Genomic DNA, 25,670 nt, shown 5'->3' on the forward strand with positions numbered 1-25,670 from the left:
TGAATATTTAGACCACTTTGAGGATTTCGTTGGAAACGGGATTACTGCATCTAACGCTAGACAGAAGAATTCTCAGTAACTTCTTTGTGCTGCGTGTGTTCAACTCACAGAGTTGAACCTTCCTTTAGACTGAGCAGATTGGAAACACTCTTTTTGTGGAATTTGCAAGTGGAGATATCAAGCGCTTTGGGGCCAACGGTAGAAAAGGAAATATCTTCGTATAAAAACTAGAGAGAATCATTCTCAGCAACCACTTTGGGATGTGTGCGTTCCACTCACAGAGTTTAACCTTTCTTTTCATAGAGCGGTTTGGAAACACTCTGTTTGTAAAGTCTGCAAGTGGATATTTGGACCTCTTTGAGGATTTCGTTGGAAACGGGATTTCTGCATCTAACGCTAGACAGAAGTATTCCCAGTAACTTCTTTAGGCTGCGTGTGTTCAACTCACAGAGTTGAACCTTCCTTTAGACACAGCAGATTTGAAACCCTCTTTTTGTGGAATCTGCAAGTGGAGAGTTCTAGCGTTTTGGCGCCAACGGTAGAAAAGAAATATCTTCGTATAAAAACTAGAGAGAATCATTCTCAGCAACGACTTTGGGATGTGTGCGTTCCACTCACAGAGTTTAACCTTTCTTTTCATAGAGCACTTTGGAAACCCTCTGTTTGTAACGTCTGCAAGTGTATATTTGGACCTCTTTGAGGATTTCGTTGGAAACGGGATTTCTGCATCTAACGCTAGACAGAAGAATTCTCAGTAACTTCTTTGGGCTGTGTGTGTTCAACTCACAGGGTTGAACCTTCCTTTAAACAGAGCAGATTTGAAACCCTCTTTTTGTGGAATTTGCAAGTGGAGATTTCAAGCGCTTTGGGGCCAACGGTAGAAAAGGAAATATCTTCGTATGAAACCGAGAGAGAATCATTCTCAGCAACCACTTTGGGATGTGTGCGTTCCACTCACAGAGTTTAACCTTTCTTTTCATAGAGCACTTTGGAAACACTCTGTTTGTAAAGTCTGCAAGTGGATATTTGGACCTCTTTGAGGATTTCGTTGGAAACGGGATTTCCGCATCTAACGCTAGACAGAAGAATTCTCAGTAACTTCTTTAGGCTGCGTGTGTTCAACTCACAGAGTTGAACCTTCCTTTAGACAGAGCAGATTTGAAAACCTCTTTTTGTGGAATTTGCAAGTGGAGATTTCAAGCGCTTTGGGGCCAACGGTAGAGAAGGAAATATCTTCATATAAAAACGAGAGAGTATCATTCTCAGCAACCACTTTGGGATGTGTGCGTTCCACTCACGGAGTTTAACCTTTCTTTCCATAGAGCGGTTTGGAAACACTCTGTTTGTAAAGTCTGCAAGTGGATATTTGGACCTCTTTGAGGATTTCGTTGGAAACGGGATTTCTGCATCTAACGCTAGACAGAAGAATTCTCAGTAACTTCTTTGGGCAGCGTGTGTTCAACTCACAGATTTGAACCTTCCTTTAAACAGAGCAGATTTGAAACCCTCTTTTTGTGGAATTTGCAAGTGGAGATTTCAAGCGCTTTGGGGCCAACGGTAGAAAAGGAAATATCTTCGTATGAAACCTAGAGAGAATCATACTCAGCAACCACTTTGGGATGTGTGCGTTCCACTCACAGAGTTTAACCTTTCTGTTCATAGAGCAGTTTGGAAACACTCTGTTTGTAAAGTCTGCAAGTGAATATTTAGACCTCTTTGAGGATTTCGTTGGAAACGGGATTACTGCATCTAACGCTAGACAGAAGAATTCTCAGTAACTTCTTTGTGCTGCGTGTGTTCAACTCACAGAGTTGAACCTTCCTTTAGACAGAGCAGATTGGAAACCCTCTTTTTGTGGAATTTGCAAGTGGAGATTTCAAGCGCTTTGGGGCCAACGGTAGAAAAGGAAATATCTTCGTATAAAAACTAGAGAGAATCATTCTCAGCAACCACTTTGGGATGTGTGCGTTCCACTCACAGAGTTTAACCTTTCTTTTCATAGAGCGGTTTGGAAACACTCTATTTGTAAAGTCTGCAAGTGGATATTTGGACCTCTTTGAGGATTTCGTTGGAAACGGGATTTCTGCATCTAACGCCAGACAGAAGAATTCTCAGTAACTTCTTTAGGCTGCGTGTGTTCAACTCACAGAGTTGAACCTTCCTTTAGACACAGCAGATTTGAAACCCTCTTTTTGTGGAATCGGCAAGTGGAGATTTCTAGCGTTTTGGCGCCAACGGTAGAAAAGGAAATATCTTCGTATAAAAACCAGAGAGAATCATTCTCAGCAACGACTTTGGGATGTGTGCGTTCCACTCACAGAGTTTAACCTTTCTTTTCATAGAGCACTTTGGAAACCCTCTGTTTGTAACGTCTGCAAGTGTATATTTGGACCTCTTTGAGGATTTCGTTGGTAACGGGATTTCTGCATCTAACGCTAGACAGAAGAATTCTCAGTAACTTCTTTGGGCTGTGTGTGTTCAACTCACAGGGTTGAACCTTCCTTTAAACAGAGCAGATTTGAAACCCTCTTTTTGTGGAATTTGCAAGTGGAGATTTCAAGCGCTTTGGGGCCAACGGTAGAAAAGGAAATATCTTCGTATGAAACCGAAAGAGAATCATTCTCAGCAACCACTTTGGGATGTGTGCGTTCCACTCACAGAGTTTAACCTTTCTTTTCATAGAGCACTTTGGAAACACTCTGTTTGTAAAGTCTGCAAGTGGATATTTGGACCTCTTTGAGGATTTCGTTGGAAACGGGATTTCTGCATCTAACGCTAGACAGAAGAATTCTCAGTAACTTCTTTAGGCTGCGTGTGTTCAACTCACAGAGTTGAACCTTCCTTTAAACAGAGCAGATTTGAAACCCTCTTTTTGTGGAATGTGCAAGTGGAGATTTCAAGCGCTTTGGGGCCAACGGTAGAAAAGGAAATATCTTCGTATGAAACCTAGAGAGAATCATACTCAGCAACCACTTTGGGATGTGTGCGTTCCACTCACAGAGTTTAACGTTTCTTTTCATAGAGCAGTTTGGAAACACTCTGTTTGTAAAGTCTGCAAGTGAATATTTAGACCTCTTTGAGGATTTCGTTGGAAACGGGATTTCTGCATCTAACGCTAGACAGAAGAATTCTCAGTAACTTCTTTGTGCTGCGTGTGTTCAACTCACAGAGTTGAACGTTCCTTTAGACAGAGCAGATTGGAAACACTCTTTTTGTGGAATTTGCAAGTGGAGATTTCAAGCGCTTTGGGGCCAACGGTAGAAAAGGAAATATCTTCGTATAAAAACTAGAGAGAATAATTCTCAGCAACCACTTTGGGATGTGTGCGTTCCACTCACAGAGTTTAACCTTTCTTTTCATAGAGCACTTTGGAAACCCTCTGTTTGTAACGTCTGAAAGTGTATATTTGGACCTCTTTGAGGATTTCGTTGGAAACGGGATTTCTGCATCTAACGCTAGACAGAAGAATTCTCAGTAACTTCTTTGGGCTCTGTGTGTTCAACTCACAGGGTTGAACCTTCCTTTAAACAGAGCAGAATTGAAACCCTCTTTTTGTGGAATTTGCAAGTGGAGATTTCAAGCGCTTTGGGGCCAACGGTAGAAAAAGAAATATCTTCGTATGAAACCTAGAGAGAATCATTCTCAGCAACCACTTTGGGATCTGTGCGTTCCACTCACAGAGTTTAACCTTTCTTTTCATAGAGCACTTTGGAAACACTCTGTTTGTAAAGTCTGCAAGTGGATATTTGGACCTCTTTGAGGATTTCGTTGGAAAGGGAATTTCTGCATCTAACGCTAGACAGAAGAATTCTCAGTAACTTCTTTAGGCTGCGTGTGTTCAACTCACAGAGGTGAACCTTCCTTTAGACACAGCAGATTTGAAACCCTCTTTTTGTGGAATCTGCAAGTGGAGATTTCTAGCGTTTCGGCGCCAATGGTAGAAAAGGAAATATCTTCGTATGAAACCTAGAGAGAATCATTCTCAGCAACCACTTTGGGTGTGTGCGTTCCACTAACAGAGTTTAACCTTTCTTCTCATAGAGCAGTTTGGAAACACTCTGTTTGTAAAGTCTGCAAGTGGATATTTGGACCTCTTTGAGGATTTCGTTGGAAACGGGATTTCTGCATCTAACGCTAGACAGAAGAATTCTCAGTAACTTCTTTAGGCTGCGAGTGTTCAACAGACACAGTTGAACCTTCCTTTAGACACAGCAGATTTGAAACCCTCTTTTTGTGGAATTTGCAAGTGGAGATTTCAAGCGCTTTGGGGCCAACGGTAGAAAAGGAAATATCTTCGTATGAAACCTAGAGAGAATCATTCTCAGCAACCACTTTGGGATGTGTGCGTTCCACTCACAGAGTTTAACCTTTCTTTTCATAGAGCAGTTTGGAAACACTCTGTTTGTAAAGTCTGCAAGTGGATATTTAGACCTCTTTGAGGATTTCGTTGGAAACGGGATTACTGCATCTAACGCTAGACAGAAGAAGTCTCAGTAACTTCTTTGTGCTGCGTGTGTTCAACTCACAGAGTTGAACCTTCCTTTAGACAGAGCAGATTGGAAACCCTCTTTTTGTGGAATTTGCAAGTGGAGATTTCAAGCGCTTTGGGGCCAAGGGTAGAAAAGGAAATATCTTCGCATGAAACCTAGAGAGAATCATTCTCAGCAACCACTTTGGGATGTGTGCATTCCACTCACAGAGTATAACCTTTCTTTTCATAGAGCGGTTTGGAAACACTCTGTTTGAAAAGTCTGCAAGTGGATATTTAGACCTCTTTGAGGATTTCGTTGGAAACGGGATTTCTGCATCTAACGCTAGACAGAAGAATTCTCAGTAACTTCTTTGGGCTGTGTGTGTTCAACTCACAGGGTTGAACCTTCCTTTAAACAGAGCAGATTTGAAACCCTATTTTGGGGAATTTGCAAGTGGAGATTTCAAGCGCTTTGGGGCCAACGGTAGAAAAGGAAATATCTTCGTATGAAACCTAGAGAGAATCATTCTCAGCAACCACTTTGGGATGTGTGCGTTCCACTCACAGAGTTTAACCTTTCTTTTCATAGAGCACTTTGGAAACACTCTGTTTGTAAAGTCTGCAAGTGGATATTTGGACCTCTTTGAAGATTTCGTTGGAAACGGGATTTCTGCATCTAACGCTAGACAGAAGAATTCTCAGTAACTTCTTTAGGCTGTGTGTGTTCAACTCACAGAGTTGAACCTTCCTTTAGACACAGCAGATTTGAAACCCTCTTTTTGTGGAATTTGCAAGTGGAGATTTCAAGCGCTTTGGGGCCAACGGTAGAAAAGGAAATATCTTCGTATGAAACCTAGAGAGAATCATTCTCAGCAACCCCTTTGGGATGTGTGCGTTCCTCTATCAGAGTTTAACCTTTCTTCTCATAGAGCAGTTTGGAAACACTCTGTTTGTAAAGTCTGCAAGTGGATATTTGGACCTCTTTGAGGATTTCGTTGGAAACGGGATTACTGCATCTAACGCTAGACAGAAGAATTCTCAGTAACTTCTTTAGGCTGCGTGTGTTCAACTCACAGAGTTGAACCTTCCTTTAGACACAGCAGATTTGAAACCCTCTTTTTGTGGAATTTGCAAGTGGAGATTTCAAGCGCTTTGGGGCCAAGGGTAGAAAAGGAAATATCTTCGTATGAAACCTAGAGAGAATCATTCTCAGCAACCACTTTGGGAAGTGTGCGTTCCACTCACAGAGTTTAACCTTTCTTTTCATAGAGCAGTTTGGAAACACACTGTTTGTAAAGTCTGCAAGTGGATATTTAGACCTCTTTGAGGATTTCGTTGGAAACGGGATTTCTGCATCTAACGCTAGACAGAAGAATTCTCAGTAACTTCTTTGGGCTGCGTGTGTTCAACTCACAGAGGTGAACCTTCCTTTAGACACAGCAGATTTGAAACCCTCTTTTTGTGGAATCTGCAAGTGGAGATTTCTAGCGTTTTGGCGCCAACGGTAGAAAAGGAAATATCTTCGTATAAAAACTAGAGAGAATCATTCTCAGCAACGACTTTGGGATGTGTGCGTTCCACTCACAGAGTTTAACCTTTCTTTTCATAGAGCACTTTGGAAACACTCTGTAAAGTCTGCAAGTGTATATTTGGACCTCTTTGAGGATTTCGTTGGAAACGGGATTTCTGCATCTAACGCTAGACAGAAGAATTCTCAGTAACTTCTTTGGGCTGTGTGTGTTCAACTCACAGGGTTGAACCTTCCTTTAAACAGAGCAGATTTGAAACCCTATTTTGGGGAATTTGCAAGTGGAGATTTCAAGCGCTTTGGGGCCAACGGTAGAAAAGGAAATATCTTCGTATGAAACCTAGAGAGAATCATTCTCAGCAACCACTTTGGGATGTGTGCGTTCCACTCACAGAGTTTAACCTTTCTTTTCATAGAGCAGTTTGGAAACACTCTGTTTGTAAAATCTGCAAGTGGATATTTGGACCTCTTTGAGGATTTCGTTGGAAACGGGATTTCTGCATCTAACGCTAGACAGAAGAATTCTCAGTAACTTCTTTAGGCTGCGTGTGTTCAACTCACAGAGTTGAACCTTCCTTTAGACACAGCAGATTTGAAACCCTCTTTTTGTGGAATTTGCAAGTGGAGATTTCAAGCGCTTTGGGGCCAACGGTAGAAAAGGAAATATCTTCGTATGAAACCTAGAGAGAATCATTGTCAGCAACCACTTTGGGATGTGTGCGTTCCACTCACAGAGTTTAACCTTTCTTCTCATAGAGCAGTTTGGAAACACTCTGTTTGTAAAGTCTGCAAGTGGATATTTGGACCTCTTTGAGGATTTCGTTGGAAACGGGATTTCCGCATCTAACGCTAGACAGAAGAATTCTCAGTAACTTCTTTAGGCTGCGTGTGTTCAACTCACAGAGTTGAACCTTCCTTTAGACAGAGCAGATTTGAAAACCTCTTTTTGTGGAATTTGCAAGTGGAGATTTCAAGCGCTTTGGGGCCAACGGTAGAGAAGGAAATATCTTCATATAAAAACGAGAGAGTATCATTCTCAGCAACCACTTTGGGATGTGTGCGTTCCACTCACGGAGTTTAACCTTTCTTTCCATAGAGCGGTTTGGAAACACTCTGTTTGTAAAGTCTGCAAGTGGATATTTGGACCTCTTTGAGGATTTCGTTGGAAACGGGATTTCTGCATCTAACGCTAGACAGAAGAATTCTCAGTAACTTCTTTGGGCAGCGTGTGTTCAACTCACAGATTTGAACCTTCCTTTAAACAGAGCAGATTTGAAACCCTCTTTTTGTGGAATTTGCAAGTGGAGATTTCAAGCGCTTTGGGGCCAACGGTAGAAAAGGAAATATCTTCGTATGAAACCTAGAGAGAATCATACTCAGCAACCACTTTGGGATGTGTGCGTTCCACTCACAGAGTTTAACCTTTCTGTTCATAGAGCAGTTTGGAAACACTCTGTTTGTAAAGTCTGCAAGTGAATATTTAGACCTCTTTGAGGATTTCGTTGGAAACGGGATTACTGCATCTAACGCTAGACAGAAGAATTCTCAGTAACTTCTTTGTGCTGCGTGTGTTCAACTCACAGAGTTGAACCTTCCTTTAGACAGAGCAGATTGGAAACCCTCTTTTTGTGGAATTTGCAAGTGGAGATTTCAAGCGCTTTGGGGCCAACGGTAGAAAAGGAAATATCTTCGTATAAAAACTAGAGAGAATCATTCTCAGCAACCACTTTGGGATGTGTGCGTTCCACTCACAGAGTTTAACCTTTCTTTTCATAGAGCGGTTTGGAAACACTCTATTTGTAAAGTCTGCAAGTGGATATTTGGACCTCTTTGAGGATTTCGTTGGAAACGGGATTTCTGCATCTAACGCCAGACAGAAGAATTCTCAGTAACTTCTTTAGGCTGCGTGTGTTCAACTCACAGAGTTGAACCTTCCTTTAGACACAGCAGATTTGAAACCCTCTTTTTGTGGAATCGGCAAGTGGAGATTTCTAGCGTTTTGGCGCCAACGGTAGAAAAGGAAATATCTTCGTATAAAAACCAGAGAGAATCATTCTCAGCAACGACTTTGGGATGTGTACGTTCCACTCACAGAGTTTAACCTTTCTTTTCATAGAGCACTTTGGAAACCCTCTGTTTGTAACGTCTGCAAGTGTATATTTGGACCTCTTTGAGGATTTCGTTGGTAACGGGATTTCTGCATCTAACGCTAGACAGAAGAATTCTCAGTAACTTCTTTGGGCTGTGTGTGTTCAACTCACAGGGTTGAACCTTCCTTTAAACAGAGCAGATTTGAAACCCTCTTTTTGTGGAATTTGCAAGTGGAGATTTCAAGCGCTTTGGGGCCAACGGTAGAAAAGGAAATATCTTCGTATGAAACCGAAAGAGAATCATTCTCAGCAACCACTTTGGGATGTGTGCGTTCCACTCACAGAGTTTAACCTTTCTTTTCATAGAGCACTTTGGAAACACTCTGTTTGTAAAGTCTGCAAGTGGATATTTGGACCTCTTTGAGGATTTCGTTGGAAACGGGATTTCTGCATCTAACGCTAGACAGAAGAATTCTCAGTAACTTCTTTAGGCTGCGTGTGTTCAACTCACAGAGTTGAACCTTCCTTTAAACAGAGCAGATTTGAAACCCTCTTTTTGTGGAATTTGCAAGTGGAGATTTCAAGCGCTTTGGGGCCAACGGTAGAAAAGGAAATATCTTCGTATGAAACCTAGAGAGAATCATACTCAGCAACCACTTTGGGATGTGTGCGTTCCACTCACAGAGTTTAACGTTTCTTTTCATAGAGCAGTTTGGAAACACTCTGTTTGTAAAGTCTGCAAGTGAATATTTAGACCTCTTTGAGGATTTAGTTGGAAACGGGATTTCTGCATCTAACGCTAGACAGAAGAATTCTCAGTAACTTCTTTGTGCTGCGTGTGTTCAACTCACAGAGTTGAACGTTCCTTTAGACAGAGCAGATTGGAAACACTCTTTTTGTGGAATTTGCAAGTGGAGATTTCAAGCGCTTTGGGGCCAACGGTAGAAAAGGAAATATCTTCGTATAAAAACTAGAGAGAATAATTCTCAGCAACCACTTTGGGATGTGTGCGTTCCACTCACAGAGTTTAACCTTTCTTTTCATAGAGCACTTTGGAAACCCTCTGTTTGTAACGTCTGAAAGTGTATATTTGGACCTCTTTGAGGATTTCGTTGGAAACGGGATTTCTGCATCTAACGCTAGACAGAAGAATTCTCAGTAACTTCTTTGGGCTCTGTGTGTTCAACTCACAGGGTTGAACCTTCCTTTAAACAGAGCAGAATTGAAACCCTCTTTTTGTGGAATTTGCAAGTGGAGATTTCAAGCGCTTTGGGGCCAACAGTAGAAAAAGAAATATCTTCGTATGAAACCTAGAGAGAATCATTCTCAGCAGCCACTTTGGGATGTGTGCGTTCCACTCACAGAGTTTAACCTTTCTTTTCATAGAGCACTTTGGAAACACTCTGTTTGTAAAGTCTGCAAGTGGATATTTGGACCTCTTTGAGGATTTCGTTGGAAAGGGAATTTCTGCATCTAACGCTAGACAGAAGAATTCTCAGTAACTTCTTTAGGCTGCGTGTGTTCAACTCACAGAGGTGAACCTTCCTTTAGACACAGCAGATTTGAAACCCTCTTTTTGTGGAATCTGCAAGTGGAGATTTCTAGCGTTTCGGCGCCAATGGTAGAAAAGGAAATATCTTCGTATGAAACCTAGAGAGAATCATTCTCAGCAACCACTTTGGGTGTGTGCGTTCCACTAACAGAGTTTAACCTTTCTTCTCATAGAGCAGTTTGGAAACACTCTGTTTGTAAAGTCTGCAAGTGGATATTTGGACCTCTTTGAGGATTTCGTTGGAAACGGGATTTCTGCATCTAACGCTAGACAGAAGAATTCTCAGTAACTTCTTTAGGCTGCGAGTGTTCAACAGACACAGTTGAACCTTCCTTTAGACACAGCAGATTTGAAACCCTCTTTTTGTGGAATTTGCAAGTGGAGATTTCAAGCGCTTTGGGGCCAACGGTAGAAAAGGAAATATCTTCGTATGAAACCTAGAGAGAATCATTCTCAGCAACCACTTTGGGATGTGTGCGTTCCACTCACAGAGTTTAACCTTTCTTTTCATAGAGCAGTTTGGAAACACTCTGTTTGTAAAGTCTGCAAGTGGATATTTAGACCTCTTTGAGGATTTCGTTGGAAACGGGATTACTGCATCTAACGCTAGACAGAAGAAGTCTCAGTAACTTCTTTGTGCTGCGTGTGTTCAACTCACAGAGTTGAACCTTCCTTTAGACAGAGCAGATTGGAAACCCTCTTTTTGTGGAATTTGCAAGTGGAGATTTCAAGCGCTTTGGGGCCAAGGGTAGAAAAGGAAATATCTTCGCATGAAACCTAGAGAGAATCATTCTCAGCAACCACTTTGGGATGTGTGCATTCCACTCACAGAGTATAACCTTTCTTTTCATAGAGCGGTTTGGAAACACTCTGTTTGAAAAGTCTGCAAGTGGATATTTAGACCTCTTTGAGGATTTCGTTGGAAACGGGATTTCTGCATCTAACGCTAGACAGAAGAATTCTCAGTAACTTCTTTGGGCTGTGTGTGTTCAACTCACAGGGTTGAACCTTCCTTTAAACAGAGCAGATTTGAAACCCTATTTTGGGGAATTTTCAAGTGGAGATTTCAAGCGCTTTGGGGCCAACGGTAGAAAAGGAAATATCTTCGTATGAAACCTAGAGAGAATCATTCTCAGCAACCACTTTGGGATGTGTGCGTTCCACTCACAGAGTTTAACCTTTCTTTTCAGAGAGCACTTTGGAAACACTCTGTTTGTAAAGTCTGCAAGTGGATATTTGGACCTCTTTGAGGATTTCGTTGGAAACGGGATTTCTGCATCTAACGCTAGACAGAAGAATTCTCAGTAACTTCTTTAGGCTGTGTGTGTTCAACTCACAGAGTTGAACCTTCCTTTAGACACAGCAGATTTGAAACCCTCTTTTTGTGGAATTTGCAAGTGGAGATTTCAAGCGCTTTGGGGCCAACGGTAGAAAAGGAAATATCTTCGTATGAAACCTAGAGAGAATCATTCTCAGCAACCCCTTTGGGATGTGTGCGTTCCTCTATCAGAGTTTAACCTTTCTTCTCATAGAGCAGTTTGGAAACACTCTGTTTGTAAAGTCTGCAAGTGGATATTTGGACCTCTTTGAGGATTTCGTTGGAAACGGGATTACTGCATCTAACGCTAGACAGAAGAATTCTCAGTAACTTCTTTAGGCTGCGTGTGTTCAACTCACAGAGTTGAACCTTCCTTTAGACACAGCAGATTTGAAACCCTCTTTTTGTGGAATTTGCAAGTGGAGATTTCAAGCGCTTTGGGGCCAAGGGTAGAAAAGGAAATATCTTCGTATGAAACCTAGAGAGAATCATTCTCAGCAACCACTTTGGGAAGTGTGCGTTCCACTCACAGAGTTTAACCTTTCTTTTCATAGAGCAGTTTGGAAACACACTGTTTGTAAAGTCTGCAAGTGGATATTTAGACCTCTTTGAGGATTTCGTTGGAAACGGGATTTCTGCATCTAACGCTAGACAGAAGAATTCTCAGTAACTTCTTTGGGCTGCGTGTGTTCAACTCACAGAGGTGAACCTTCCTTTAGACACAGCAGATTTGAAACCCTCTTTTTGTGGAATCTGCAAGTGGAGATTTCTAGCGTTTTGGCGCCAACGGTAGAAAAGGAAATATCTTCGTATAAAAACTAGAGAGAATCATTCTCAGCAACGACTTTGGGATGTGTGCGTTCCACTCACAGAGTTTAACCTTTCTTTTCATAGAGCACTTTGGAAACACTCTGTAAAGTCTGCAAGTGTATATTTGGACCTCTTTGAGGATTTCGTTGGAAACGGGATTTCTGCATCTAACGCTAGACAGAAGAATTCTCAGTAACGTCTTTGGGCTGTGTGTGTTCAACTCACAGGGTTGAACCTTCCTTTAAACAGAGGAGATTTGAAACCCTATTTTGGGGAATTTGCAAGTGGAGATTTCAAGCGCTTTGGGGCCAACGGTAGAAAAGGAAATATCTTCGTATGAAACCTAGAGAGAATCATTCTCAGCAACCACTTTGGGATGTGTGCGTTCCACTCACAGAGTTTAACCTTTCTTTTCATAGAGCAGTTTGGAAACACTCTGTTTGTAAAGTCTGCAAGTGGATATTTGGACCTCTTTGAGGATTTCGTTGGAAACGGGATTTCTGCATCTAACGCTAGACAGAAGAATTCTCAGTAACTTCTTTAGGCTGCGTGTGTTCAACTCACAGAGTTGAACCTTCCTTTAGACACAGCAGATTTGAAACCCTCTTTTTGTGGAATTTGCAAGTGGAGATTTCAAGCGCTTTGGGGCCAACGGTAGAAAAGGAAATATCTTCGTATGAAACCTAGAGAGAATCATTGTCAGCAACCACTTTGGGATGTGTGCGTTCCACTCACAGAGTTTAACCTTTCTTCTCATAGAGCAGTTTGGAAACACTCTGTTTGTAAAGTCTGCAAGTGGATATTTGGACCTCTTTGAGGATTTCGTTGTAAACGTGATTTCTGCATCTAACGCTAGACAGAAGAATTCTTAGTAACTACTTTGGGCTGAGTGTGTTCAACTCACAGAGTTGAATCTTCCTTTAGACACAGCAGATTTTAAACCCTCTTTTTGTGGAATTTGCAAGTGGAGATTTCAAGCGCTTTGGGGCCAACGGTAGAAAAGGAAATATCTTCGTATAAAAACGAGAGAGTATCATTCTCAGCAACCACTTTGGGATGTGTGCGTTCCACTCACAGAGTTTAACCTTTCTTTTCATAGAGCGGTTTGGAAACACTCTGTTTGTAAAGTCTGCAAGTGGATATTTGGACCTCTTTGAGGATTTCGTTGGAAACGGGATTTCTGCATCTAACGCTAGACAGAAGAATTCTCAGTAACTTCTTTAGGCTGCGAGTGTTCAACAGACAGAGTTGAACCTTCCTTTAGACACAGCAGATTTGAAACCCTCTTTTTGCGGAATTTGGAAGTGGAGATTTCAAGCGCTTTGGGGCCAACGGTAGAAAAGGAAATATCTTCGTATAAAAACTAGAGAGAATCATTCTCAGCAACCACTTTGGGATGTGTGCGTTCCACTCACAGAGTTTAACCTTTCTTTTCATAGGGCGGTTTGGAAACACTCTGTTTGGAAAGTCTGCAAGTGGATATTTGGACCTCTTTGAGGATTTCGTTTGAAACGGGTTTTCTGCATCTAACGCTAGACAGAAGAATTCTCAGGAACTACTTTGGGCTGCGTGTGTTCAACTCACAGAGTTGAACCTTCCTTCAGACAGAGCAGATTTGAAAACCTCCTTTTGTGGAATTTGCAAGTGGAGATTTCAAGCGCTTTGGCGACAACGGTAGAAAAGGAAATATCTTCGTATAAAAACTAGAGAGAATCATTCTCAGCAACCACTTTGGGATGTGTGCGTTCCACTCACAGAGTTTAACCTTACTTTTCATAGAGCACTTTGGAAACACTCTGTTTGTAAAGTCTGCAAGTGGATATTTAGACCTCTTTGAGGATTTCGTTGGAAACGGGATTTCTCCACCTAACGCTAGACAGAAGAATTCTCAGTAACTTCTTTGGGCTGCTTGTGTTCAACTCACAGAGTTGAACCTTCCTTTAGACAGAGCAGATTTGAAACCCTCTTTTTGTGGAATTTGCAAGTGGAGATTTCAAGCGCTTTTGCGCCAGTGGTAGAAAAGGAAATAGCTTCGTCTAAAAACTAGAGAGAATCATTCTCAGCAACCACTTTGGGATGTGTGCGTTCCACTCACAGAGTTTAACCTTACTTTTCATAGAGCACTTTGGAAACACTCTGTTTGTAAAGTCTGCAAGTGGATATTTAGACCTCTTTGAGGATTTCGTTGGAAACGGGATTTCTCCACCTAACGCTAGACAGAAGAATTCTCAGTAACTTCTTTGGGCTGCTTGTGTTCAACTCACAGAGTTGAACCTTCCTTTAGACAGAGCAGATTTGAAACCCTCTTTTTGTGGAATTTGCAAGTGGAGATTTCAAGCGCTTTTGCGCCAATGGTAGAAAAGGAAATAGCTTCGTATAAAAACTAGAGAGAATCATTCTCAGCAACCACTTTGGGATGTGTGCGTTCCACTCACAGAGTTTAACCTATTTTTTCATAGAGCAGTTAGAAAACACTCTGTTTGTAATGTCTGCAATTGGATATTTGGACCTCTTTGAGGATTTCGTTGGAAACGGGATTTCGGCATCTAACGCTAGACAGAAGAATTCTCAGTAACTTCTTTGGGCTGCGTGTGTTCAACTCACAGAGTTGAACCTGCCTTTAGACAGAGCAGATTTGAAACCCTCTTTTTGTGGAATTTGCAAGTGGAGATTTCAAGAGCTTTGGGGACAAAGTTAGAAAAGGAAATATCTTCGTGTAGAAACAAGAGAGAATCATTCTCAGCAACCACTTTGGGATGTGTGTGTCCCACTCACAGAGTTTAACCTTTCTTTTCATAGAGCGGTTTGGAAACACTCTGTTTGTAAAGTCTGCAAGTGGATATTTGGACCTCTTTGAGGATTTCGTTGGAAACGGGATTTCTGTATCTAACGCTAGACAGAAGAATTCTCAGTAACTTCTTTGGGCTGCGTGTGTTCAACTCACAGAGTTGAACCTTCCTTTAGACAGAGCAGATTTGAAACCCTCTTTTTGTGGAATTTGCAAGTGGAGATTTCAAGCGCTTTGGGGCCAACGGTAGAAAAGGAAATATCTTCGTATAAAAAGTGGAGAGAATCATTCTCAGCAACCACTTTGGGATGTGTGCGTTCCACTCACAGAGTTTAATCTTTCTTTTCATAGAGCACTTTGGAAACACTCTGTTTGTAAAGTCTGCAAGTGGATATTTGGACCTCTTTGAGGATTTCGTTGGAAACCTGATTTCTGCATCTAACGCTAGACAGAACAATTCTCAGTAACTTCTTTAGGCTGCGTGTGTTGAAATCATAGAGTTGAACCTTCCTTTACACAGAGCAGATTGAAACCCTTTTTTTGTGGAATTTGCCAGTGGAGATTTCAAGCGCTTTGGGGCCAACGGTAGAAAATGGAGTATCTTCGTATAAAAACAAGAGAGAATCATTTTCAGCAACCACTTTGGGATGTGTGCGTTCCACCCACAGAGTTTAACCTTTCTTTTCAAAGAGCACTTTGGAAACACTCTGTTTGTAAAGTCTGCAAGTGGATATTTAGACCTCTTTGAGGATTTCGTTGGAAACTGGATTTCGACATCTAACGCTAGACAGAAGAATTCTCAGTAACTTCTTTGGGCTGCGTGTGTTCAACTCACAGAGTTGAACCTGCCTTTAGACAGAGCAGATTTGAAACCCTCTTTTTGTGGAATTTGCAAGTGGAGATTTGAAGCGCTTTAGGGCCAAGGGTAGAAAAGGAAATATCTTCGTATAAAAACAAGAGAGAATCATTCTCGGCAACCACTTTGGGATGTGTGCGTTCCACTCACAGAGTTTAACCTTTCTTTTCATAGAGCGGTTTGGAAACACACTGTTTGTAAAGTCTGCAAGTAGATATTTGGACCTCTTTGAGGATTTCGTTGGAAACGGGATTTCTGCATCTAACGCTAGACAGAAGAATTCTCAGTAACTTCTTTAGGCTGCGTGTGTTCAACTCACAGAGTTGAACCTTCCTTTAGACAGAGCAGATTTGAAACCCTCTTTTTGTGGAATTTGGAAGTGGAGATATCACGCGCTTTTGCGACAACGGTAGAAAAGGAAATATCTTCGTATAAAAACTAGAGAGAATCATTCTCAGCAACCACTTTGGGATGTGTGCGTTCCACCCACAGAGTTTAACCTTTGTTTTCATAGAGCGGTTTGGAAACACTCTGTTTGAAAATCTGCAAGTGGATATTTAGACCTCTTTGAAGATTTCGTTGGAAACGGGATTTCTGCATCTAATGCTAGACAGAAGTATTCTCAGTAACTTGTTTGGGCTGCATGTGTTCAACTCACAGAGTTGAACCTTCCTTTAGACAGAGCAGATTTGAAACCCTCTTTTTGTGGAATTTGCAAGTGGAGATTTCAAGGGCTTTTGCGCCAATGGTAGAAAAGGAAATAGCTTCGTATAAAAACTAGAGAGAATCATTCTCAGCAACCACTTTGGGATGTGTGCATTCCACTCACAGAGTTTAACCTTTTTTTTCATAGAGCAGTTTGAAAACACTCTGTTTGTAATGTCTGCAATTGGATATTTGGACCTCTTTGAGGATTTCGTTGGAAACGGGATTTCGGCATCTATCGCTAGACAGAAGAATTCTCAGTAACTTCTTTGGGCTGCGTGTGTTCAACTCACAGAGTTGAACCTGCCTTTAGACAGAGCAGATTTGAAACCCTCTGTTTGTGGAATTTGCCAGTGGAGATTTCAAGCGCTTTTGGGCCAACGGTAGAAAAGGAAATATCTTCGTATAAAAACTAGAGAGAATCATTTTCAGCAACCACTTTGGGATGTGTGCGTTCCACTCACAGAGTTTAACCTTTCTTTTCATAGAGCAGTTTGGAAACACTCTGTTTGTAAAGTCTGCAGGTGGATATTTGGACCTCTTTGAGGATTTCTTTGGAAACGGGATTTCGGCATCTAACGCTAGACAGAAGAATTCTCAGTAACTTCTTTGGGCTGCGTGTGTTCAACTCACAGAGTTGAACCTTCCTTTAGACAGAGCAGATTTGAAAACCTCCTTTTGTGGAATTTGCAATTGGAGATTTCAAGCGCTTTGGGGCCAACGGTAGAAAAGGAAATATCTTCATATAAAAACTAGAGAGAATCATTCTCAGCAACCACTTTGGGATGTGTGCGTTCCACTCACAGAGTTTAACCTTTCTTTTCATAGAGCACTTTGGAAACACTCTGTTTGTAAACTCTGCAAGTGGATATTTGGACCTCTTTGAGGATTTCTTTGGAAACGGGATTTCTGCATCTAACGCTAGACGGACGAATTCTCAGTAACTTCTTTGGGCTGCGTGTGTTCAACTCACAGAGTTCAACCTTCCTTTAGACAGAGCAGATTAGAAACACACTTTTTGTGAAATTTGCAGGTGGAGATTTCAAGCACTTTGGGGCCAACGGTAGAAAAGGAAATATATTCGTATAAAAACTAGAGAGAATCATTCTCAGCAACCACTTTGGGATGTGTGTGTCCCACTGACAGAGTTTAACCTTTCTTTTCATAGAGCGGTTTGGAAACACTCTGTTTGTAAAGTCTGCAAGTGGATATTTGGACCTCTTTGAGGATTTCGTTGGAAACGGGATTTCTGCATCTAACGCTAGACAGAAGAATTCTCAGTAACTTCTTTGGGCTGCGTGTGTTCAACTCACAGAGTTGAGCCTTCCTTTAGACAGAGCAGATTTGAAACCCTCTTTTTGTGGAATTTGCAAGTGGAGATTTCAAGCGCTTTGGGGCCAACGGTAGAAAAGGAGATAACTTCGTATAAAAAATGGAGAGAATCATTTTCAGCAACCACTTTGGGATGTGTGCGTTCCACTCACAGAGTTTAATCTTTCTTTTCATAGAGCACTTTGGAAACACTCTGTTTGTAAAGTCTGCAAGTGGATATTTGGACCTCTTTGAGGATTTCGTTGGAAACGGGATTTCTGCATCTAACGCTAGACACAACAATTCTCAGTAACTTCTTTAGGCTGCGTGTGTTCAAATCACAGAGTTGAACCTTCCTTTACACAGAGCAGATTGAAACCCTCTTTTTGTGGAATTTGCCAGTGGAGATTTCAAGCGCTTTGGGGCCAATGGTAGAAAAGGGAATATCTTCGTATAAAAACAAGAGAGAATCATTTTCAGCAACCACTTTGTTATGTGTGCGTTCCTCTCACAGTGTTTAACCTTTCTTTTCATAGAGCAGTTTGGAAACACTCTGTTTGTAAAGTCTGCAAGTGGATATTTGGACCTCTTTGAGGGTTTCGTTGGAAACGTGATTTCGGCATCTAACGCTAGACAGAAGAATTCTCAGTAACTTCTTTGGGCTGCGTGTGTTCAACTCACAGAGTTGAAACTTCCTTTAGACAGAGCAGATTTGAAAACCTCCTTTTGTGGAATTTGCAAGTGGAGATTTCAACCTCTTTGGCGACAACAGTAGAAAAGGAATTATCTTCGTATAAAAACTAGAGAGAATAATTCTCAGCAACCACTTTGGGATGTGTGCGTTCTACCCACAGAGTTTAACCTTTCTTTTCATAGAGCGGTTTGCAAACACTCTGTTTGAAAATCTGCAAGTGGATATTTAGACCTCTTTGAGGATTTCGTTGGAAACGGGATTTCTGCATGTAATGCTAGACAGAAGTATTCTCATTAACTTCTTTGGGCTGCATGTGTTCAACTCACAGAGTTGAACCTTCCTTTAGACAGAGCAGATTTGAAACCCTCTTTTTGTGGAATTTGCAAGTGGAGATTTCAAGCGCTTTGGGGCCATCGGTAGAAAAGGAAATATCTTCGTATAAAAACTAGAGAGAATCATTCTCAGCAACCACTTTGGGATGTGTGCGTTCCACTCACAGAGTTTAACCTTTTTTTTCATAGAGCAGTTTGAAACCACTCTGTTTGTAATGTCTGCAATTGGATATTTGGACCTCTTTGAGGATTTCGTTGGAAACGGGATTTTGGCATCTATCGCTAGACAGAAGAATTCTCAGTAACTTCTTTGGGCTGCGTGTGTTCAACTCACAGAGTTGAACCTGCCTTTAGACAGAGCAGATTTGAAACCCTCTGTTTGTGGAATTTGCCAGTGGAGATTTCAAGCGCTTTTGGGCCAACGGTAGAAAAGGAAATATCTTCGTATAAAAACTAGAGAGAATCATTTTCAGCAACCACTTTGGGATGTGTGTGTTCCACTCAAAGAGTTTAACCTTTCTTTTCATTGAGCAGTTTGGAAACACTCTGTTTGTAAAGTCTGCAGGTGGATATTTGGACCTCTTTGAGGATTTCGTTGGAAACGGGATTTCGGCATCTAACGCTAGACAGAAGAATTCTCAGTAACTTCGTTGGGCTGCGTGTGTTCAACTCACAGAGTTGAACCTTCCTTTAGACAGAGCACATTTGAGATCCTCCTATTGTGGAATTTGCAAGTGGAGATTTCAAGCGCTTTGGGGCCAACGGTAGAAAAGGAAATATCTTCATATAAAAACTAGAGAGAATCATTCTCAGCAACCATTTTGGGATGTGTGCGTTCCACTCACAGAGTTTAACCTTTCTTTTCATAGGGCGGTTTGGAAACACTCTGTTTGTAAAGTCTGCAAGTGGATATTTGGACCTCTTTGAGGATTTCGTTGGAAACGGGATTTCTGCATCTAACGCTAGAAAGAAGAATTCTCAGGAACTTCTTTGGGCTGCGTGTGTTCAACTCAGAGTTGAACCTTCCTTTAGACAGAGCAGATTTGAAACCCACTTTTTGTGAAATTTGCCAGTGGAGATTTCAAGCGCTTTTGGGCCAACGGTAGAAAAGGAAATATCTTCGTATAAAAACTAGAGAGAATCATTCTCAGCAACCACTTTGGGATGTGTGCGTTCCACTCACAGAGTTTAACCTTTCTTTTCATAGAGCGGTTTGGAAACACTCTGTTTGTAAAGTCTGCAAGTGGATATTTGGACCTCTTTGATGATTTCGTTGGAAACGGGATTTCTGCATCTAACGCTAGACAGAAGAATTCTCAGTAACTACTTTAGGCTGCGTGTGTTCAACTCACAGAGTTGAACCTTCCTTTAGACAGAGCAGATTTGAAATCCTCTGTTTGTGGAATTTACCAGTGGAGATTTCAAGCGCTTTTGGGCCAACGGTAGAAAAGGAAATATCTTCATATAAAAACTAGAGAAAATAATTCTCAGCAACCACTTTCGGATGTGTGCGTTCCACTCACAGAGTTTAACCTTTCTTTTCATAGAGCACTTTGGAAACACTCTGTTTGTAATGTCTGCAAGTGGATATTTGGACCTCTTTGAGGATTTCTTTGGAAACGGGATTTCTGCATCTAACGCTAGACGGACGAATTCTCAGTAACTTCTTTGGGCTGCGTTTGTTCAACTCACAGAGTTCAACCTTCCTTTAGACAGAGCAGATTAGAAACACACTTTTTGTGAAATTTGCAAGTGGAGATTTCAAGCACTTTGGGGCCAACGTTAGAAAAGGAAATATCTTCGTATAAAAACTAGAGAGAATCATTCTCAGCAACCACTTTGGGATGTGTGCGTTCCACTCACAGAGTTTAACCTTTCTTTTCATAGAGCGGTTTGGAAACACTCTGTTTGTTAAGTCTGCAAGTGGATATTTGGACCTCTTTGAGGATTTCGTTGGAAACGGGATTTCTGCATCTAACGCTAGACAGAAGAATTCTCAGTAACTACTTTAGGCTGCGTGTGTTCAACTCACAGAGTTGAACCTTCCTTTAGACAGAGCAGATTTGAAACCCTCTGTTTGTGGCATTTGCCAGTGGAGATTTCAAGCGCTTTTGGGCCAACGGTAGAAAAGGAAATATCTTCGTATAAAAACTAGAGAGAATCATTTTCAGCAACCACTTTGGGATGTGTGCGTTCCACTCACAGAGTTTAACCTTTCTTTTCATAGAGCGGTTTGGAAACACTCTGTTTGTAAAGTCTGCAATGGATATTTGGACCTCTTTGAAGATTTCTTTGGAAACGGGATTTCGGCATCTAACGCTAGACAGAAGAATTCTCAGTAGCTTCTTTAGGCTGCGTGTGTTCAACTCACAGAGTTGAACCTTCCTTTAGACAGAGCAGATTTGAAACCCTCTTTTTGTGGAATTTGGAAGTGGAGATATCATGCGCTTTGGTGACAACGGTAGAAAAGGAAATATCTTCGTATAAAAACTAGAGAGAATCATTCTCAGCAACCACTTTGGGATGTGTGCGTTCCACCCACAGAGTTTAACCTTTCTTTTCATAGAGCTCTTTGGAAACACTCTGTTTGTAAAGTCTGCAAGTGGATATTTAGACCTCTTTGAGGATTTCGTTGGAAACGGGATTTCTCCACCTAACGCTAGACAGAAGAATTCTCAGTAACTTCTTTGGGCTGCGTGTGTTCAACTCACAGAGTAGAACTTTCCTTTAGACAGAGCAGATTTGAAACCCTCTTTTTGTGGAATTTGCAAGTGGAGATTTCAAGCGCTTTGGCGCCAATGGTAGAAAAGGAAATAGCTTCGTATAAAAACTAGAGAGAATCATTTTCAGCAACCACTTTGGGATGCGTGCATTCCACTCACAGAGTTTAACCTTTCTTTTCATAGAGCGGTTTGGAAACACTCTGTTTGTAAAGTCTGCAAAGGATATTTGGACCTCTTTGAAGATTCCGTTGGAAACGGGATTTCGGCATCTAACGCTAGACAGAAGGATTCTCAGTAACTTCTTTAGGCTGCGTGTGTTCAACTCACAGAGTTGAACCTTCCTTTAGACAGAGCAGATTTGAAAACCTCTTTTTGTGGAATTTGCAAGTGGAGATTTCAAGCGCTTTGGGGCCAACGGTAGAAAAGGAAATATCTTCGTATAAAAACTGGAGAGAATCATTTTCAGCAACCACTTTGGGATGTGTGCGTTCCACTCACAGAGTTTAACCTTTCTTTTCATATAGCACTTTGGAAACACTCTGTTTGTAAAGTCTGCAAGTGGATATTTGGACCTCTTTGAGGATTTCGTTGGAAACGGGATTTCTGCATCTAACGCTAGACAGAAGAATTCTCAGTAACTTCTTTAGGCTGCGTATGTTCAACTCACAGAGTTGAACCTTCCTTTAGACACAGCAGATTTGAAACCCTCTTTTTGTGGAATCTGCAAGTGGAGATTTCAAGCGCTTTGGGGCCAACGGTAGAAAAGGAAATATCTTCGTATGAAACCTAGAGAGAATCATTCTCAGCAACCACTTTGGGATGTGTGCGTTCCACTCACAGAGTTTAACCTTTCTTCTCATAGAGCAGTTTGGAAACACTCTGTTTGTAAAGTGTGCAAGTGGATATTTGGACCTCTTTGAGGATTTCGTTGGAAACGGGATTTCTGCATCTAACGCTAGACGGACGAATTCTCAGTAACTACTTTGCGCTGCGTGTATTCAACTCACAGAGTTCAATCTTCCTTTAGACAGAGCAGATTAGAAACACACTTTTTGTGAAATTTGCAAGTGGAGATTTCAAGCACTTTGGGGCCAACGGTAGAAATGGAAATATCTTCGTATAAAAATTAGAGAGAATCATTCTCAGCAACCACTTTGGGATGTGTGCGTTCCACTCACAGAGTTTAACCTTTCTTTTCATATAGCGGTTTGGAAACACTCTGTTTGTTAAGTCTGCAAGTGGATATTTGGACCTCTTTGAGGATTTCGTTGGAAACGGGATTTCTGCATCTAACGCTAGAGAGAAGAATTCTCAGTAACTACTTTAGGCTGCGTGTGTTCAACTCACAGAGTTGAACCTTCCTTTAGACAGAGCAGATTTGAAACCCTCTGTTTGTGGCATTTGCCAGTGGAGATTTCAAGCGCCTTAGGGCCAACGGTAGAAAAGGAAATATCTTCGTATAAAAACTAGAGAGAATCATACTCAGCAACCACTTTTGGGATGTGTGCGTTCCACTCACAGAGTTTAACCTTTCTTTTCATAGAGCAGTTTGGAAACACTCTGTTTGTAAAGTCTGCAAGTGAATATTTAGACCTCTTTGAGGATTTCGTTGGAAACGGGATTACTGCATCTAACGCTAGACAGAAGAATTCTCAGTAACTTCTTTAGGATGAGTGAGTTCAACTCACAGAGTTGAACCTTCCTTTAGACACAGCAGATTTGAAACCCTCTTTTTGTGGAATCTGCAAGAGAAGATTTCTAGCGTTTTGGCGCCAACGGTAGAAAAGGAAATATCTTCGTATAAAAACTAGAGAGAATCATTCTCAGCAACCACTTTGGGATGTATGCGTTCCACTCACAGAGTTTAACCTTTCTTTTCATAGAGCAGTTTGGAAACACTCTGTTTGTAAACCCTGCAAGTGGATATTTGGACCTCTTTGTGGATTTCGTTGGAAACGGGATTTCTGCATCTAACGCTAGACAGAAGAATTCTCAGTAACTTCTTTGGGCTGCGTGTGTTCAACTCACAGAGTTGAACCTTCCTTTAGACAGAGCAGATTTGAAACCCTCTTTTTGTGGAATTTGCAAGTGGAGATTTGAAGCGTTTTGGGGCCAACGGTAGAAAAGGAAATATCTTCGTATGAAACCTAGAGAGAATCATTCTCAGCAACCACTTTGGGATGTGTGCGTTCCTCTCACAGAGTTTAACCTTTCTTTTCATAGAGCACTTTGGAAACACTCTGTTTGTAAAGTCTGCAAGTGGATATTTGGACCTATTTGAGGATTTCGTTGGAAACGGGATTTCTGCATCTAGCGCTAGACAGAAGAATTCTCAGTAACTTCTTTAGGCTGCGTGTGTTCAACTCACAGAGTTGAACCTTCCTTTAGACACAGCAGATTTGAAACCCTCTTTTTGTGGAATCTGCAAGTGGAGATTTCAAGCGCTTTGGGGCCAACGGTAGAAAAGGAAATATCTTCGTATGAAACCTAGAGAGAATCATTCTCAGCAACCACTTTGGGATGTGTGCGTTCCACTCACAGAGTTTAACCTTTCTTTTCATAGAGCAGTTTGGAAACACTCTGTTTGTAAAGTCTGCAAGTGGATATTTGGACCTCTTTGAGGATTTCGTTGGAAACGGGATTTCTGCATCTAACGCTAGACAGAAGAATTCTCAGTAACTTCTTTAGGCTGCGTGTGTTCAACTCACAGAGTTGAACCTTCCTTTAGACACAGCAGATTTGAAACCCTCTTTTTGTGGAATCTGCAAGTGGAGATTTCAAGCGCTTTGGGGCCAACGGTAGAAAAGGAAATATCTTCGTATGAAACCTAGAGAGAATCATTCTCAGCAACCACTTTGGGATGTGTGCGTTCCACTCACAGAGTTTAACCTTTCTTCTCATAGAGCAGTTTGGAAACACTCTGTTTGTAAAGTCTGCAAGTGGATATTTGGACCTCTTTGAGGATTTCGTTGGAAACGGGATTTCTGCATCTAATGCTAGACAGAAGAATTCTTAGTAACTTCTTTGGGCTGAGTGTGTTCAACTCACAGAGTTGAATCTTCCTTTAGACAGAGCAGATTTGAAACCCTCTTTTTGTGGAATTTGCAAGTGGAGATTTCAAGCACTTTGGGGCCAACGGTAGAAAAGGAAATATCTACGTATGAAACCTAGAGAAAATCATTCTCAGCAACCACTTTGGGATGTGTGCGTTCCACTCACAGACTTTAACCTTTCTTTTCATAGAGCAGTTTGGAAACACTCTGTTTGTAAAGTCTGCAAGTGGATATTTGGACCTCTTTGAGGATTTCGTTGGAAACGGGATTTCTGCATCTAACGCTAGACAGAAGAATTCTTAGTAACTTCTTTGGGCTGAGTGTGTTCAACTCACAGAGTTGAATCTTCCTTTAGACACAGCAGATTTGAAACCCTCTTTTTGTGGAATTTGCAAGTGGAGATTTCAAGCGATTTGGGGCCAATGGTAGAAAAGGAAATATGTTCGTATAAAAACTAGAGAGAATCATTCTCAGCAACCACTTTGGGATGTGTGCGTTCCACTCACAGAGTTTAACCTTTCTTTTCATAGAGCGGTTTGGAAACACTCTGTTTGTAAAGTCTGCAAGTGGATATTTGGACCTCTTTGAGGATTTCGTTGGAAACGGGATTTCTGCATCTAACGCTAGACAGAAGAATTCTCAGTAACTTCTTTAGGCTGAGTGAGTTCAACTCACAGAGTTGAACCTTCCATTAGACACAGCAGATTTGAAACCCTCTTTTTGTGGAATCTGCAAGAGAAGATTTCTAGCGTTTTGGCGCCAACGGTAGAAAAGGAAATATCTTCGTATAAAAACTAGAGAGAATCATTCTCAGCAACCACTTTGGGATGTGTGCGTTCCACTCACAGAGTTTAACCTTACTTTTCATAGAGCACTTTGGAAACACTCTGTTTGTAAAGTCTGCAAGTGGATATTTGGACCTCATTGAGTATTTCGTTGGAAACGGGATTTCTGCATCTAACGCTAGACAGAAGAATTCTCAGTAACTTCTTAGGGCTGTGTGTGTTCAACTCACAGGGTCGAACCTTGCTTTAAACAGAGCAGATTTGAAACCCTCTTTTTGTGGAATTTGCAAGTGGAGATTTCAAGCGCTTTGGGGCCAACGGTAGAAAAGGAAATATCTTCGTATGAAACCTAGAGAGAATCATTCTCAGCAACAACTTTGGGATGTGTGCGTTCCACTCACAGAGTTTAACCTTTCTTTTCATAGAGCACTTTGGAAACACTCTGTTTGTAAACCCTGCAAGTGGATATTTGGACCTCTTTGAGGATTTCGTTGGAAACGGGATTTCTGCATCTAACGCTAGACAGAAGAATTCTCAGTAACTTCTTTGGGCTGCGTGTGTTCAACTCACAGAGTTGAACCTTCCTTTAGACAGAGCAGATTTGAAACCCTCTTTTTGTGGAATTTGCAAGTGGAGATTTGAAGCGTTTTGGGG

This window comes from Gorilla gorilla, chromosome 21 (genome assembly GCF_029281585.2).
Source record: "Gorilla gorilla gorilla isolate KB3781 chromosome 21, NHGRI_mGorGor1-v2.1_pri, whole genome shotgun sequence".
Classification (NCBI taxonomy): domain Eukaryota; kingdom Metazoa; phylum Chordata; class Mammalia; order Primates; family Hominidae; genus Gorilla; species Gorilla gorilla.